Genomic DNA, 16,985 nt, shown 5'->3' on the forward strand with positions numbered 1-16,985 from the left:
ATGGTTTAATGTAAAGAGTCTCTGAACAAAAATCCCCAGCAGAGCAAAGACAAATCAGCAGAGCTTCACTGCACGCTTTGGAAACTCTTGCTGCAGTTCAAAGTAGCCAGACAGAAATTATTTTTTTTAAAGGCTAGCTATATATATCTTCTATAAATAAAGCCATTAGGTTTGCCCTGAGCTAGTTGTATTTTGCCGAATCAGCAATGCTACAGTAATCCAGGTTCATCAGGTGGAGCAGGTAATGCCCTTGTGCTGACTTTCATTACAGCCTGAATGAGAAACGATCCCAGAAACTAACCTAACGACTCTCTAAAGCCAATGTGTGTACAGCTCGTACAGCCATGTAGGCTCTCCACTCCATTTAACAAGCCTTTTTTTTTGGCTTAAATTACCTCCGGTTTCCTCATGTGATTGCCCCCTTGTCATTGGAAATGGAGCTCATTAAATTTGTGGTTCACTGTGGAGGCTCTGAAGCTCCATACTATAATATACGTTCAAACTTCCGCTCTTAGTCCTAAAGTGACTCAGCATCATATCAGAGCCACGGTGTCCACTTTGATAGGCTACAAAATAACTAGATGTTCTAAAAGTATTTAAGTACTAAATGTATTCAACCAAATTAATGTAATAACATCCCGGACGAGCCCCCAGTTAAACATACCAGCAGACTTTCTTTATTAAAGAAATAAAATGGCAAGAAAAAAAACCTCAAATATTAACATCAAGTATTGGAAACATTTAAATTTGAAGCTAGTAAAGGGGACAGTTAAAGCATTGTAAATTTTACCTAAAACAAATCTAGAAATACATAACGAACAAAACGAACTTTATCTGGAAAATATTAATTTCTAAGTTTAATAATGAATGACTATGATTTAATTCAAAAACAACAGAATATACATGTGTAAATATTGATGTAATACCTACTATGGCTGCACAATAAATAGTTTCAGCATCAATACTGCAATGTGCGCATCTGCATTAATCACATTACAACGTATGCAATGTTAAGCCTGAATTATAGTTAAGGAGCTACAGAACACATGGTTTGTAGAGTAACTGCTAAATTTAACTATAATAGATTGAAGGTTTATGTGTTTTTAAGGCCTGTAAATAAGCATTTCAAGGGAGTTTAGGTCATTTGGACAAAAAAATTATGATGTTTACATAGATTTATTGTATTTTATTTTTTATGCACAATTTGTCTTGTTTCTAGTCCAACTATCCACATTTCAAAAGCGAAAACAAGATTATTTTACTTACCCCCTGGGGTGATAATTTTGCTTGTTTTAAGGAAAAACTTAATTTTTATTCTGATTTATTCTGACTTATTTCTTCTAAAGATGAAAACAAAACAATATTTTACTTGATCTAAGCATTTAGATATTTGGACTAGAATCGAAACAAGGTATGATTCTTCAATTTCCTGAATACTGTTCGCCTCCCCAAATGGTCAAACAGAGCTGTTCAGGCCATTTTGTGATCACAATATTCGCAATATTTATAGCAAAATAATAAAATATTGGAAAAATATTGGAGAATATCAGATTTCTCCAGTATCGTGCACCCCTGATACCTACTATGTCTGACAGAAAAAAACACCCAAAAATGGATTAACCAACTCAGTTATTTAACCAAAAACTTAAAAGATAATTTAATTACATTATATACAATTTAAATGTATATCTAGTCCAATAAAAAGGAAACAAATTTAACTAGTTAATTTACTCATTCTCAAGCCATCCATTACACATATGACAGCCAAAACGGAAGCGCTCTGGGCATCCCGGGATTGAATTCCGGCTTGTAGACCTTTCCCGATCCAAAGATCCACAAATAAAGGCAAAAATGACAAAAATAAATCTTTAAAAAACAAATAAATAAATAATTTAATAAAAACCTTAAACAAGCTAAAGAAAATGAATACACATGGCTCCTGACCATACACTGAGATCAATTTGCAGTGTATTTACTTTTATTTAAATTTATTCAAATGTTTTTTTACACATTGCAAGCACACACACACACACTTATATACAAAGTCAACTTATTTGTCAGCTAGAAATACAAATTATGTTATTAAAAACATGTTATTAAACACTGCTAGACAGACTTTCTTTTCAAGCCTTATAAACAGCAACTTAAATAATGCTCGCACACTCTTTGCAACGATAGAGAGACTCACAAACCCCCCCAGTCAGATTCCAGGTGAGCTCCTCTCTGAAAGCAAATGTAATGAGTTCGCTCATTTCTTCACTGATAAGATCAATAATATCAGAAAGGCAATCAGCTCATCCAATCAGCCAAGTTGTGTCGATATCAAACAAGCTCAACCACAACTTAAGAAATCAGACATTATGTCTGATTTCATGGCAATTAACAGCAAAATCTTAGAAGAAATTGTGCAAGTTATGAAAACATCAACCTGCAGTCTTGACACGCTCCCCACATCATTCTTCAAAACGGTGTTTACCTGTTTAGAAATGGATCTTCTAAAGGTGGTAAATGCTTCACTTTTATCAGGGATTTTTCCAACCTCACTTAAAACTGCAGTTGTTAAACCCCTCTTGAAGAAGAGCAACCTGGATAACACCCTATTGAGCAATTACAGGCCAATCTCAAATCTCCCTTTCATTGGCAAAATCATTGAAAAAGTTGTTTTTAACCAGGTCAACAAGTTCTTAAACTTCAGGGGGTGTTTAGACAATTTTCAATCGGGGTTTAGAGCACATCACAGTACAGAGAGCGCTCTTATAAAGATAATCAATGATATACGCCTAAATACAGATTCAGGTAAAATAACAGTGCTGGTATTGTTGGATCTCAGTGCTGCATTTGACACTGTCGATCACAGCATACTTCTGGATAGGCTGGAAAACTGGGTTGGGCTATCTGGCACGGTCCTCAAATGGTTTAGATCCTACCTAGAAGGTAGAGGTTACCATGTCAGTATAGGTGACCATATGTCGAGGTGGACACCCATGACGTGTGGAGTCCCACAAGGCTCGATTCTGGCACCTCTCCTGTTCAACCTTTACATGCTCCCTCTAAGCCAAATAATGAGAAAGAATCAAATCTCCTACCACAGCTATGCTGATGACACTCAGATCTACCTAGCCTTACAGCCTAATGACTACAGCCCCATTGACACCCTCTGCCAATGCATCGATGAAGTGAGCAATTGGATGTGCCAAAACTTTCTTCAGTTAAACAAAGAGAAAACTGAAATTATTGTGTTTGGAAACAAAGATGAGGTTCTCAAGGTAAATGCGTACCTTCGCACTAAAGGTCAAATGACAAAAAATAAGATCAAGAATCTTGGTGTGACTCTGGAGTCAGATCTGAGTTTCAACAGTCATGTCAAAGCAGTCAGTAAATCAGCATACTATCATCTCAAAAACATTGCAAGAATCAGATGCTTTGTTTCTAGTGAAGATTTAGAAAAACTTGTTCATGCTTTTATCAGCAGCAGGGTGGATTACTGTAATGGACTCCTCACTGGTCTTCCTAAAAAGACAATCAGACAGTTGCAGCTCATCCAGAACGCTGCAGCCAGAATTCTAACCAGAACCAGAAAATCAGAGCACATCACACCTGTCCTCAGGTCTTTACACTGGCTGCCAGTTACATTCAGAATAGATTTTAAAGTATTATTACTGGTCTATAAATCACTAAATGGCCTAGGACCTAAATACATTACAGATATGCTCACTGAATACAAACCTAACAGATCACTCAGATCTTTAGGATCATATAAACTAGAACTTCAAAGAGTTCAGTCAAAGCAGGGTGAATCAGCTTTCAGCCACTATGCCCCTCACTGCTGGAATCAGCTTCCAGAAATGATCAGATGTGCTCCAACATTAGGCACATTCAAATCAAGACTGAAAACACATCTGTTTAGCTGTGCCTTTACTGAATGAGCACTGTGCTGCGTCCGACAGATCGCACTATTATGTTTTTCTCTTCTTCTTCATTCTTTATATCACATTTTACCTGTTTTTATGTTTTGTTTTGTTTTTATGCATTTTTATTATTTGTTTTTATTTTATTTTTACTTGTTTCTTTTATTCTTCTTTATGTAAAGCACTTTGAATTGCCATTGTGTATGAAATGTGCTATATAAATAAACTTGCCTTGCCTTGCCTTGCCTATTATGTAAAAAGAAAAAATAGTTTCAAAATCAGCTTTAAATAAGGTTTCGTTTCTTTAGAGACACGTTGCACCTCTTGAGAACTTGCTGTATAATTGTATGTGCACTTAAAAATTTTCTTCACTACTTGTTCAAACTACTTATTTAAATTAGCTGAATCAACACAATTCTTGAGGTTGTGTTTTGAGACAACTTAATTGTTTTATGTTCAATCCACTTAAATTTGTAAAAACAATTCAGTTAACTTAATCAATTTGTGTTGGGACAACATGAAGCAATTGTGTGGAACCCAGCATTTTGACAGTGTATGCTTTTAATAGCCTGTGAGAAATGCCAATGTACAGCAAATTACAGTACTATCTCTTTAAGCACCAGCAGGTTTATTCCCTGACATGTCATATTATGCTCCATTGCCCTGCTGATTAAGTATCCGTTACACAATCTACAATACACCATTGCCTCAAAGACATTCAAAGAGATTCCAAGAGCAATATAAAACTCTGCGCGCTCGGCTTTCCATCGTCACCCATATCGAGTGACCCAATGTGACTACAAAGAGCATTCCTGGCCCGGTGAACTGATGTGTATGGTAAACATCTGCATGGAGTCGCTGTGCTCACGCATGTGTGTGTCTGATCAAAGCCTCTGTGATCCACTTCAAACAGACAGATAGATAGATGTGAGCACCTGTGAGCCGCCTGATACTGCACAAACAAGACCTGAAGGAGGACCCCACAAGACTATCAGCCTTTCTGTGTCTCTACTGTTAGCGTTAAAAGTTTCACTATTCACACACGGGTTAGGGAAATAGAGAATGGTTTAGGGCAATTTGGTTGCAGCTTACAAGCATATCACACAAAACATGTTGTACAATATAAATATACCCTAATCTAAAAAACTTTACAGCTGAGGAGATAAATTAAAGTTTGAACCAGTTTGTTTTACTAATACAAGTTCTGTATCGAATACCAGAGGCAAGAAGGTAAAACTCGAATCATGACAGAATACTCTCTTAACTTTACCCAAAACTTGTCTATTGTACAACTGAGCCATAGTCTGTTTCTTTTTCCTCTAAGGTTCACAGTTAGGGTTGGGTACCAAAACCCCTTTGTAACCAGTATGAACCGGACCGCATCAGCATATGAATTCCGGTGCCTAATTTCGGTGCCACTGGTGCTGTGACAAGAACGTATTAAGGAAGCATCAAAAGGTGTATCAAACACGAAAAGAGGGCAGGTCATAGAGTAGCTCTTCAAAAAGCAGCCAGTGGGATTTTGTTTTTATCACAGCTGTGAGTGGTTGAAGCGCATCAAATCCAAAGCAAATGAAAAGTTTCTTGAAGAGGGCGGGGCATGTCAGATACTAGAGAGCATTTGATTGGTCAAGATTTGATGAGAAACTAAAGTATTTGGTGACATGAAAAAAATGTTGATCCGGAAGTGATAAACTGCATGCTTTATTTATTTCAGTTTTAAATCTTCTAAACGTGAATTGAAAAACAAGAACTTTATTTTAATTTTATGGGAAGATTGATTTTTTAAAAATTATCATTATAAATATTATTTTTCAGGTGATTGGCAAAGAGATCATTAGAAAAGTTCAGACGCAAAAACTAAATGCTGTCTAAAAAGTTTTTCTAAAATAAGATTTTTTCTAAGCCTCCTACTGTATGTTTATGTTCAGTTATTTCTCTTGAAGGCAGTGAAAAGAACTTATGTTTCAATGTATAAATGTAAAATTACTGAACCTACACACAGGAGTTCAAATGGAAAATATCAAATGGCTTTTAAAGGTTTTTGCATCTAAACTTCATTTTTAATGAACAATGGAAGTTTCTATTTCAAATTTGCTTACCAGATTTTTTTTTTAAGTAACTAGGCTAAAAAACTAAGGAAAAACATTTGATAAATGTGCAAAGTATACACAAGAAGTAATTTATTATTGTGGATAAACATATGAAAAAAGATAAGAAACCACTGTAAATGACTGATGATATTTCTTATTTTTGTTTTAATAAAATAACAAAAGAGTGGCATTTTCCGAAATGTTTGTGTTCATTTTAAGCACAACACAATAATGTTTCATGTCAAAAGTAAAAAAAAAAAAGAAGCAACATTTAGTGGAATAACCCTGATTTTTAATAACAACAACTGAAAATATCTCTTTACTAACCGTTATTTTCTGTGAAAAAGAAAACGTTAAATGACAATATCTTTATTTGAATTTTAAAAAGAAAGATTATCAGACATAAAACAATACAAACACTTTCCACAAAATCAAATGCAATAAATCCCATAAATCCATATATAGATGTATATTTATTTTGCATTGCTTTTCCCCCTTCAGTATTCTCATATACAGACCCCAGCAGCAAGCTGTATTTTTTCCGCATTCTTGTGCCAAAGCTATGTGGGACAAACTGTACCAGAATCCTGAATGCAGACGATCTCATCAGCTCTACCTGAAATAGCAGCATTTGTCAGGAGACTTGTGTTAATGCACTGGGTTATGCAGAACTGCCATCTGCTTAACAACTCGGCGCAGGGAATACTTTTCAGACTGTCACATTTGCTCAATTACCAAAGTGAGGTGCCAGATAATGTATTTGGGTAGTTGATATGACATGTCATGCAATGACAGCACAGCAATGTACTGGGCCATGAGCTGCAGTATACTCAATCTAAAACTCCTGCTTTATACAAGTAGTTATAGGTTTGTTTCAATTTTTAAAAAAATGTATTAAATTTTTTTTAGTTTTTAATATTATAGTTAATTTTGTATCTGTCAATATATCTATGAAATTATGAAACAGTCTGGAACAGATTATAAACAGTGTCTGGATAGAAATCAGTTTGTTGAATATGTCTATGAATTTAGGCGATGGACGACACGGTGACTCAGTGGTTAGCACTGCCACCTCACAGCAAGAAGGTCGCTGGTTCAAACCCCAGCTGGGTCAGTTGGCATTTCTGTGTGGAGTTTAAATGTGTCCCCGTGTTGACGTGGGTTTCCTTCGGGTGCTCCGGCTTCCCCCTCAGTCCAAAGACATGCGCTATAGGTGAATTAAATAAACTAAATTAGCTGTTATGTATGTGTGTGAATGAGTATGTATGGACGTTTCCCAGTACTTAGTTGCAGCTGGAAGGGCATCCGCTTTTTAAAACATGCTGGATAAGTTGGCAGTTCATTCTGCTGTGGCGACCCCTGATGACAAAGGGACTAGGCCAAAAGAAAATGAATGAATGAATGAATATAGGCAATTGTAAAAAAGAACAAAATGAGAAAGGTTAGTGCTGTTTGCAGTACCATAGATGTATTGGGTCTGTGTTATAATAAGCAAATGGTGTACAAATGGTGAATTGAATATATAGAGAAAAGAATGTATTAAAAAAAAAAAGATGAATTATGTTTCATGTAAAAAGAACATATAGATAAAAGAAGTTAAATGAAGTAATAGATGAATGATGTGGAATCATTGTGGTAATGGGGTGGGGAAAATATTAATCTTGCACCACAGTTGCTTGAGGTGTATGATTTTCTGCTCAAAGTAAATCAAATCTATAACAGTTGTGTGGCACATATGATAATTATATAGACCATTTTGAGGTATGTAAATAAAACAATGGTCCCATTGTGCTTCCTGTTTTATATTTGTAATTTGTTTTACAATTACAGCCTCATAAAACAGAGAAATCTTCTCTCATTGCTTTCATACTGAGCCACAGTAAGTGTTTTCTAGTAGACAGGTAGACAGTGGATATGGGAATATGCTGTTTTTATGCGGTACAGCTGGGAGACATCGGTCAGTCGGCCGGCCTTGTGCCAGAGCTCAGGAGTGATGTGTGCAATGTGATCGCCCATGGCCAGATTGATTTTTACCAACTCTAGTCCATCAGGGAAACTCTACCGACTCTTGACAGCTCGACGAGGAGTGATGCTGCAGTCCAGCACTAACAAGACGCCTTATTGCAGGATTCAGTGAACCGCACTGTTCACACTACAAATAAACACGAGGCCCAAACTGAATAAACACCGAACTGGAACACTGATAACAGGGTGCTTGACAATACATAAGTGAGTCTTCCCAAGCAAGTTATTTACTGTTAAAGTACACATGAAATCAAATTAACCATATTGATTTTGTTAGCTCACATTGCTAGTTTTTTAGTGAACAATTCATTGGTGCATGTCATTAGGAAAAAAATAAGTTTGCTCTTGTATTTTAAAATTGAAATCTGAAAATGCACTTCCTGTTTGTTGTTCAGTTAAATTGTCAGACGATGTCTGTCTAGGGTATTGGGCGTGGCTAACATACTTGACCACGCCCCTCCAAATGTCAGTTTTGAAAACAAACAGAAATGGTGAGGAGGAGGAGTCTGTTTGGTTGTAATAACTCATCCAAAACCCTTTTCCCAATATTTCTAAATGAAATGCCTATACTACATCCAATCAGTTTACAGTAGAAAAAACAAACAAACAAGTCACACCCACGGTTTTCTCATTTAATATTTTGGTTTTCTAAGAATTTGGTCACAAAATGAACAAATAAATAAAATGGTCACAGTTTGCAGTTCATGTGGACTTTAAAAAACAATGTTTCTTTGCTAGCATTGATATTTCCATGAAGAATCTACAATCTATAGTATTGTTAACTGCTTTAGATTATTCAAATTTGTCACCTTGGTTGATTCAAATGTTTACTGTAAAACATATTGTTTTTTCCAATAATTATTATCTAATAATTAGTTTCTAAGGAATTTTTATGTTTATTCAGTTTCTCTCTTCAAAATATTACTTTATTATAATATTATTTCTTTTGTTGGTCCAAACTTGACTCCAACTTTTAAAAAGAAAGATTAAAATACCGACTGGATTGGAACATTTTATTGAAGCTTTTCATAGTTTATTATGTGCAGAAATGTGAAATATATCATTTATCTTCTTAACTAAACATTAGAAATAAATTTTTATTTATTGGATTTGTTTAAAAGTGTTTGATTCTATTAAACTACAACATTTAGCTAGTTAGTTATCAATATGGTTAAATACAACAGCTAAGTTATTGTTTGTTTCAAAACAATGAGCAAACCTAAAAGTTGGTAGAAATCAGAGAAATTATGCTGCTGTGAAACTAAATTACTACATTTCAAGCAAGCAAAGTTTACATCAGGCTGTAAGAAATGCGATTTTACCAAGTAGGACATGTCCCTGGATCAGCATCTGTGTTAATTCTGGAACAACTTTCTATTCAGCCAATCATTTGTTTCTACATCATTGTTTTCCAAATCCTCCCCTCTGATTTTGGGAGTAATTTACAGTTATGGTTAGTTTAAGTTGAAATTAAAGAATGGTTAATTATTTACAAATATTCAGTAATAATTTGTTTGATTTTACATAAATACAATACACTGAATGATGATGAAACATTATTTCATCCACATGTTGACATTTTATTTTCACACACATTTGAAAGATCATAGCAGGCAAGTTACGTCTTACATTTAATATGCTCTGCATGTATGAAAACTCACTTTACAGATGGTGTTTTTTTCCTTCTGATGCAGTTAACAACACTTATACTTAGTTTAACATGATTGTTGGGACCAGTGAAAACATTTGCTGAGCAAGTGCAAATCAAAGTTATACATCCAACCCAGCTCTACTCTATAGAGCCATTTTACAGGTTGCTAACATGAACACCGTGCACACATGTTGTTTCACTGGACTGTAAGTCTTCTTGAGAGCTAGCAGGAAGCCTGAACCTCAGAGGACCGAGTCCATTTATTAGCTCATTACCATTTCCGGAGATGCTCTGCAGGCCTGCATATACAAACACACACACATACACACACAAACAGGAAAGACAGGCCTCCAGACGCTCTCTATGAGTCTGAGTCTGGACGGACTGTGGTTTACTGACCTACTGAGAGGCAGATCCTTCCTGTTCAAAAAGACCAAATTACAGCTCACCGACTGAACTCTTCTGACCCTAAAGTCTTCAAACTTTAAACATGTGTCAAAAACAGCCGTGAAACTCACTCTGTGTTTGGCAATTCCTATTTTAGACTGAGGCCAAGTGAAACTGTGGTGAAGCGGATTATAAAGTATTAAACAAATGGTCAGTTGAGACTGAATAAATATTAGTGAGTTATTTATTCTAGACAAACAAATAAGTTTAGCAGGAAGTCTAATCTCATTTTGGCACAATTTTATTTAAACATGAGGTCAAGTAGAACAAGAAGAAATAAACAAATTTTATATTTAACAGAACTCACTCCTTTTAGACATTTTTCTGAACCAGGAAAAAAGAATTTAATAACATTATTTATATATATATATATATATATATTATTCATAATGCAACACAATACAATACGATACGATACGAGCTAAAACCAGTTTGACTAGTCAGGATTAAGCTGGACATGGTTTTGCCTGGTCTCTGGCTAGGTTGGTCAAGCTGGTTTTAGGTCATCTCCCAGCCTGACCAGCTAAGACTAGGGTGATGTCTGTAACAAATGACTGGTCAATTAGGTTAGGCTGGTTTACACGCTTTTGTCAGTGTGGATAGTCAATAATAACAATGTAACATGGTAATGTGCATGATGTGAAATGAATATTAGTGTAACGCATACAGTAACATTAGTTAAATGCTATTATAGTAACAACAGTAAATTTAGTGTCCTCAAATGAAATGTACTGGCAATTATATTGTCATAAAATAGAATTATACTATACTGTACTGAATTATAACTATTATATTTAAAGCTTAGCTTAAGTGTGAAATTCTAACACCTAGTAGCAAGAAAAGCAAAAGTAAAAACATTGTTTCCAACCAAGTTTACTTAAAGTCTGAAAACCTTTAAAAATAGAAAAAGCAAAACATAAAAATGTTATTGTGAGACAATAGCTGAGTTTTCATCACCATGTGGAAGTGCATTTCTTCATATTCAAATGGGAAGTTAAAGCTAGAAACAACAAATTTCAAACGAATATCAAGCAAAAATTCCTTAATTCACAAAACCAAAAGCGCATTTTCTCAGATTCGAATGAGAAATGATTAATAGAAACAACTAATTTCAAACAAAAATCCTTTAATTTGCAAAACAAAAAGTATTTACTCTTGTCTGGGGTGGTTTTAAACTTGTGCAAAAAATTCATAGAAATAATAGGGGATGGAAACACATTTGCATTAAAAACTTTGATTTAGCGAACATTGCACACATGTGAGCTATTAGCAGTCTCCATTATGCTTGCCTTGTTAACTGTTAGTTACTACCAATACTACAGTCAGCTGCTCTATCAACTTAATGGAAATGCAACTAATTCTGTTAACTTTGAAAAGATTTGCTTCACATTAGGATGGAAACCCGGCTAGTGACACTGTAATCTATAAAATTACTGAATAAATGGAAGCCAAAAGTGAACTGAGCAACGATAGGTGACGGGCAGATGGACCAAATCTGGTAGAAGTCTTCTTTTTCAAAAATTTGTGTTTTTGTCTCCTTTAAAGTTTACAAACTAGTTTCCAAAATGACCAATCAGACGTCTCCATGATGCTTGCATTGTTTACTGTTGGTTACTAGGTTACCAATACTACAGTCAGCTGCTCTATTAACTTAATGGAAGTGCACCTAATTTACAATTTTTATTTGTGCGTACGTGTGTGAACTTTGAAAAGATTTGCTTCACATTAAGATGAAAACCCGGCTACTGACACTGTAATCTATAAAGTACAAATAACAAAATATAACGTAGCCAAAAGTTAACAATCACCCACAAGCTTTTCAGGTGGTCTCTATAGGATGTCCCAAAAAGAGTGAATGGGCCAAATCCAGTAGAAGCCCATGAGAGTCATCATTTAAATCCAACCTAAACAAAGACGTGGAGCAGCAGAAATGTGAGATTGATAATTATATTCTGATGGAGAAGGTTGTTTATTCAGCTGCCGTCTGATATCTGTTTGAGCTGCATTCATGACAGACATGGCGGCCAATTACACGTCACACTTTTCCACAAAAAAATCAGCCAGTTTAAATGATGATTAATCAGATCTTATTACAGCTTGGTTTATATTTTTAATAAGCTTTTACTGTTGTTTTTTCAGCTCATAATTTCAGTGGTTTTGTGTTTATTATTTTTTTCTTGGTAATTGTGTATGTGTTTGCTAAATACAGCTAACACATAGTATTTAAATATACCTTTTTCATCATTTTACAATTCTGATATATTTACAGTTGGTATTATTATTTATTTTTTAACAGTTCTGTCTGGTTCTCTGATCTGATTGGCAGATAGCCTTGTGATATTCTGCAATAACAGCACTTGTATAGCCTCTTCACCCTTATGTATTACTCCGCCAACATAGAGTGACAGCAGATCAATAAACTCACTGAAGTTTGACAAATACTGCAGCTGTTGGACAACATAATGTACTTTTGAGGCTTTTTTTAGGCGGGAATGTAGTTATTTAGATTGCAACTATGAAGTTTATTTTTAAGGATGGTGCCTATTTTAAATATTTATAACTTTGGAGATTCAGTGGCCATCAGCCTGTCATGAGCAGAGATGAGACGGTCACCTGTTTTACCATGACTTTGGACATAACGCTGAAGAATCATTTAAATACTAGCTCTAAAGTGACAATTGGGGAGTTGCAACGATTTCGCTGTTTTGACGTCAGCTGCAGATGTGAATGAATGGCGGAAGAAAGTAGTTCCTTGTTCCTTGTAAAAAAAGATTTTTAAAACTCCCGGTGTTTGATTTTCTTTTGTATATACACGATTATGCCATCAAACTGTTGTACAAACCCAATATCACACTCAGAGCAGTGCAATATGGCTATATAACGTCACTGGTGGGTCACTAAGGCACTCGGCCTGCAGCCTTGAGCCAACACACGCCTCCCACTAGTGCCAATACACAGTCATATAGCAATGCTACTCGTGATATTGCTTATATGTAATCTATTTTACTTCAGCTTTAGCATTTTAATGTCTTACACAACTGGATACAACTGAAATAAATATGTAAAAGTCATTTGTACATTTATTTATTTTACAAAAAAAACCAAGATATATATATGTATATATTTACTTTAAGTTTTAATGTAATATTTGCCGCTCTATAGCACTTTATAATTTCTAAGTTTTAAAATAAAATAAGAAAAAAAAAATATATATATAATATATATATATATTTTTTTTTAAGTTTTAATGTAATATTTGCAGCTCTATAGCACTTTATTATGTCTAAGTTTTAAAATAAGACTCAAATTCCATTAAGATACATTTTTAATACTTTTAGTTAACCACTTAATTTCATACAATGGCCAAATAATACAACCAAAAACTGCATTTCATAGCGAACAATAGGGCTAAGAGATTTGCAGATGGTCTTAAAGGCTAAACAACCAACAAAAAAAGATACAGAACTAGAAAGAGAACAAAAAAAAGTCATCAGGTGCATGAATGTACAACCACAGCGAGCTTCTTTGAGCAATTCACACACAGGCCGTCCCAGCTGCTCCATCTGTCCTCCAGAAATGAGAAACTCAATACACGCATTCAGACTACAGTTTCATTCTGCAAAAACATCACTCTCTCCCTCACACTTTTTTCTTTCCCCCCAAAAGAAAGAGCACTATGTTGGAAGACGACACTGTTTGCTCCTTAGGCTCACTTTGTTCTTTTGTATAGGAAATGCCAGTGAGAAGAGCCTAAAAGACAAGTTGGAGGATAACGTTTCATCCGCTCTCCCTTCCAAAAACTATATTAACTGTTTGAAGGAGCTGCCAGGACATGCCATGTTTGGATCCTTGGAAACGTGGAACGCCTGTAATTAGATGGGATTTTTCCTGACATCTAAGGATACGTTTACACTGGTGTGTTTTCATTTTAACACAGAATTTTAACATGCAAATGATACTTGTGTATACTGCCGTTTGCACCAAGTTTAAGAAAAGATCTCATTTACACATTTTATATCTAAAAGCGCATGTCAAAAGCTAAAGGTAGCTTTAAAATAAATGTACAAAACAGCAGCCTATTAAAATAAAACATATATTTATAACAGCATTTGTTAAAAACAACTATTAAATCGCACAGAGTTTACATTACAACTTCTTAAAAATCTTTTCAAGTTTATTTAACTAGCTCAGTGTTATTCTTTTAGTTAAAGCAAGTTAATTAACTCAAACTATTTGTTGGTTTTGGTAATCTTTAATCAAAGTCTCACCATTTGCATGCGAATTTGAGGTGGCGGTCCTTCTTTTGACGTCAACCTTAGGGCTTCCATAGCAAATATTTCTTTATACCAGGGGTGGCCAACCCTGTTCCTGGAGAGCCACCTTCCTGCAGATTTCAGTTGCTACCCAGATCAAATACACCTGAACCAATTAATTATGACCTGAACACTACATGATAATTACAGGCAGGTGTGTTTGATATGGGTTGCAACTAAAATCTGCAGGAAGGTGGCTCTCCAGGAACAGGGTTGGCCACCCCTGATTTATACCTTATCTAACCGTTAGTTTGCTATGAAGGAATAATGTGCAAAAGAAAGCACTGCCCAGTACTCAATATTCCATTTTAGTTGAAAGTATATCACTGTTCTGGAATACAAGTCTCAGTAACTTTCTGTTCAAGCAGACTTCGACATACATATGAATTAAAAAAATATTTGTTTTGGTTTAATCATTATTTCTCTAATGATATTAATTATTGAGCTCATTGGGCTCAACACAAGATCAATATTCTCCACATTATCGATGTAACCAGAATTATTGCTTGTACCTTTTGCGTAGTGCAGGGCCGTGCATTTCAGAGTTCTGGGCGTGGGTTTCTGTCGAGGTGCACGTGGAGGAGCTTCGGGTCAGCGGCTTGGCGGCCGCGGAGCCGTTGTGTTTGCCCTGGTGGAGGCTTGTGTTTGGAGTTCTGGAATGCGTGGCGCGACGATTCGGGACACTTCATGTTTCTGCCGTGTCACTGAGTGTCTGGTGTGCCATGTCACGGCGCATTCGGTGCCTCAGTCAAAGTTATTTTAGTGTGTGTGGTTATTAGTCTCAGTGTACAAGCTCAGCACTTGTACACCGAGACTATACAAAGACGCAAATGATTTTGTACTCTCTGCTTGGTCTGTGTCCCGAGTTGTACATGTACGGCTGAATGCTCATCCTAGCTCAGCTTAGCTTCTTTCTCTCTGTCTATCAGCCTGTCTTTTGCAAACACAGAGCGTGGGAGCTCTTGGCTCCGCCCCCTTGTTACGTTGGGCGGGAAGCCGAAACTGTGAAGCAACACGCCCCTAAAACAGCAAACTGTTTAAATCCCCCCAACATGACACTTTTTAACACATTATAATAAAAACATCTGAACTGTGTGTTGAACTGAACCTAAACTGGCACACTCAGAAGAACCTTAATATTAATATTAAATCATAAAAAAGGGGTAAACTTTGTGCCCTTTAAATTGTAAAGAAATCAGTGTTTTTTAAATAAACGAAGACAGCAAAAGTCAAGCATTTATTTGTTTAGCCTGACATGTTTACTGCTCCAAAATATTATAAAGGTTTCCTAAAATAAAATATACTGTGTTCAAATGGGTAAAATGTTTTGTTTTTTACCCAGACATTTTTAAAGAATATATTTTAGAGCAGTAATCACTATACAGTGAAACAGTGATATTTTCATCCAAGGTTATTATACTGTCAGAATCTTATACTGGCCCATGTCTAGTGTTAAAACAACATGATGGAATTAAGTAAATGTAATAGTTTTTCCAAGTTTAAGGAGGATTGAACATAAAACAATTAAGCTGCCCCCACAAAAAAAAAAAATAAAATCCAGAATTGTGTTGTTCCAGCTTATTTCAAATAAGTAGTTTGAACAAACTCCAAACGTATTATTTGAGTGTAGTGTTGATGGCAAATGTAACCATAGCAAAAGTTGTGCTTTTAAAAAGAAAACCCACCAACGTAAACATAGCCAATATCAACAGTCAGAAGGATCTGCCAGGACATGTCATTTTTTGAACCCTTGGAAAAATGTGGAATGCCTGTAATTAGACAGGGCTTTTCCCCACATCTAAGAGGTCAATAGGCATTACAAACACTACATCATGTTTACCTCTGATGCTGCATACCTTCTTGTAACCCAAGATCACACGAACAGCTCATGTCAAATATGACAAATGAATCTTCTGAACTTCAGTGATGGCTGTAAAAATGCCGCAGCGATTCTAAATGGCCTGCAGTGTGGCATTTGAAGTGAAGACTCTATTCAAGGGTATTCAGAGCTTGGGGGGCCCAGAAGAGGAGCCTGACGGGGGCCTCATGGACCACACACAAACACCTGGACGACACTGGTTCAGTCTAAACACATCTGCACACTCTTATGTTGTGCAGAGGGACGCACCTGCAGAAGTCCATCCTTCATCAGACGACTTATGTGCTTTCTGCCAACTGTTAATATACTGAGCCCATTGAAAAAAAGATGAATATTTGAACTAAAGGCGATCCTGATGAGAAACATTATAATATACAGTATAGAACAAAAATAGATGCTATTAAAATTCAACATTGTTTAACAAAACATTTTTAAACTCAAGTCACTTTTGGTGAAATTAAGCATCACAGCATTAAAGGGGACTTGTTATGCCCCTTTTGTCAGGATGTAAAATAGGTCTGTGATGTCCCTTAAGTGTGTATGTGAACAAATAATGTATTGACTGTTTGAAACTGCCCTTTTAAGGCTTTGATTGCAATTGTGCCATTTTGGTGACCGTCACTTTAAATTCAAATGAGTGCTATTTTGAAGAGAGGGCGGAGCTACAAA

At 35.7% G+C, this 16,985-nt stretch overlaps 1 protein-coding gene across 7 annotated transcripts in view; it reads right to left on the bottom strand.

Annotated features, from left to right (window-relative positions):
* The window catches only part of srgap1a (SLIT-ROBO Rho GTPase activating protein 1a), a 197,388-nt gene that overhangs the window by 134,353 nt on the left and 46,050 nt on the right, over positions 1-16,985 (bottom strand). The window lies entirely within an intron of this gene.

This window comes from Danio rerio, chromosome 18 (genome assembly GCF_052040795.2).
Source record: "Danio rerio strain M-AB ecotype USA chromosome 18, GRCz13ab, whole genome shotgun sequence".
NCBI classification, from domain to species: domain Eukaryota; kingdom Metazoa; phylum Chordata; class Actinopteri; order Cypriniformes; family Danionidae; genus Danio; species Danio rerio.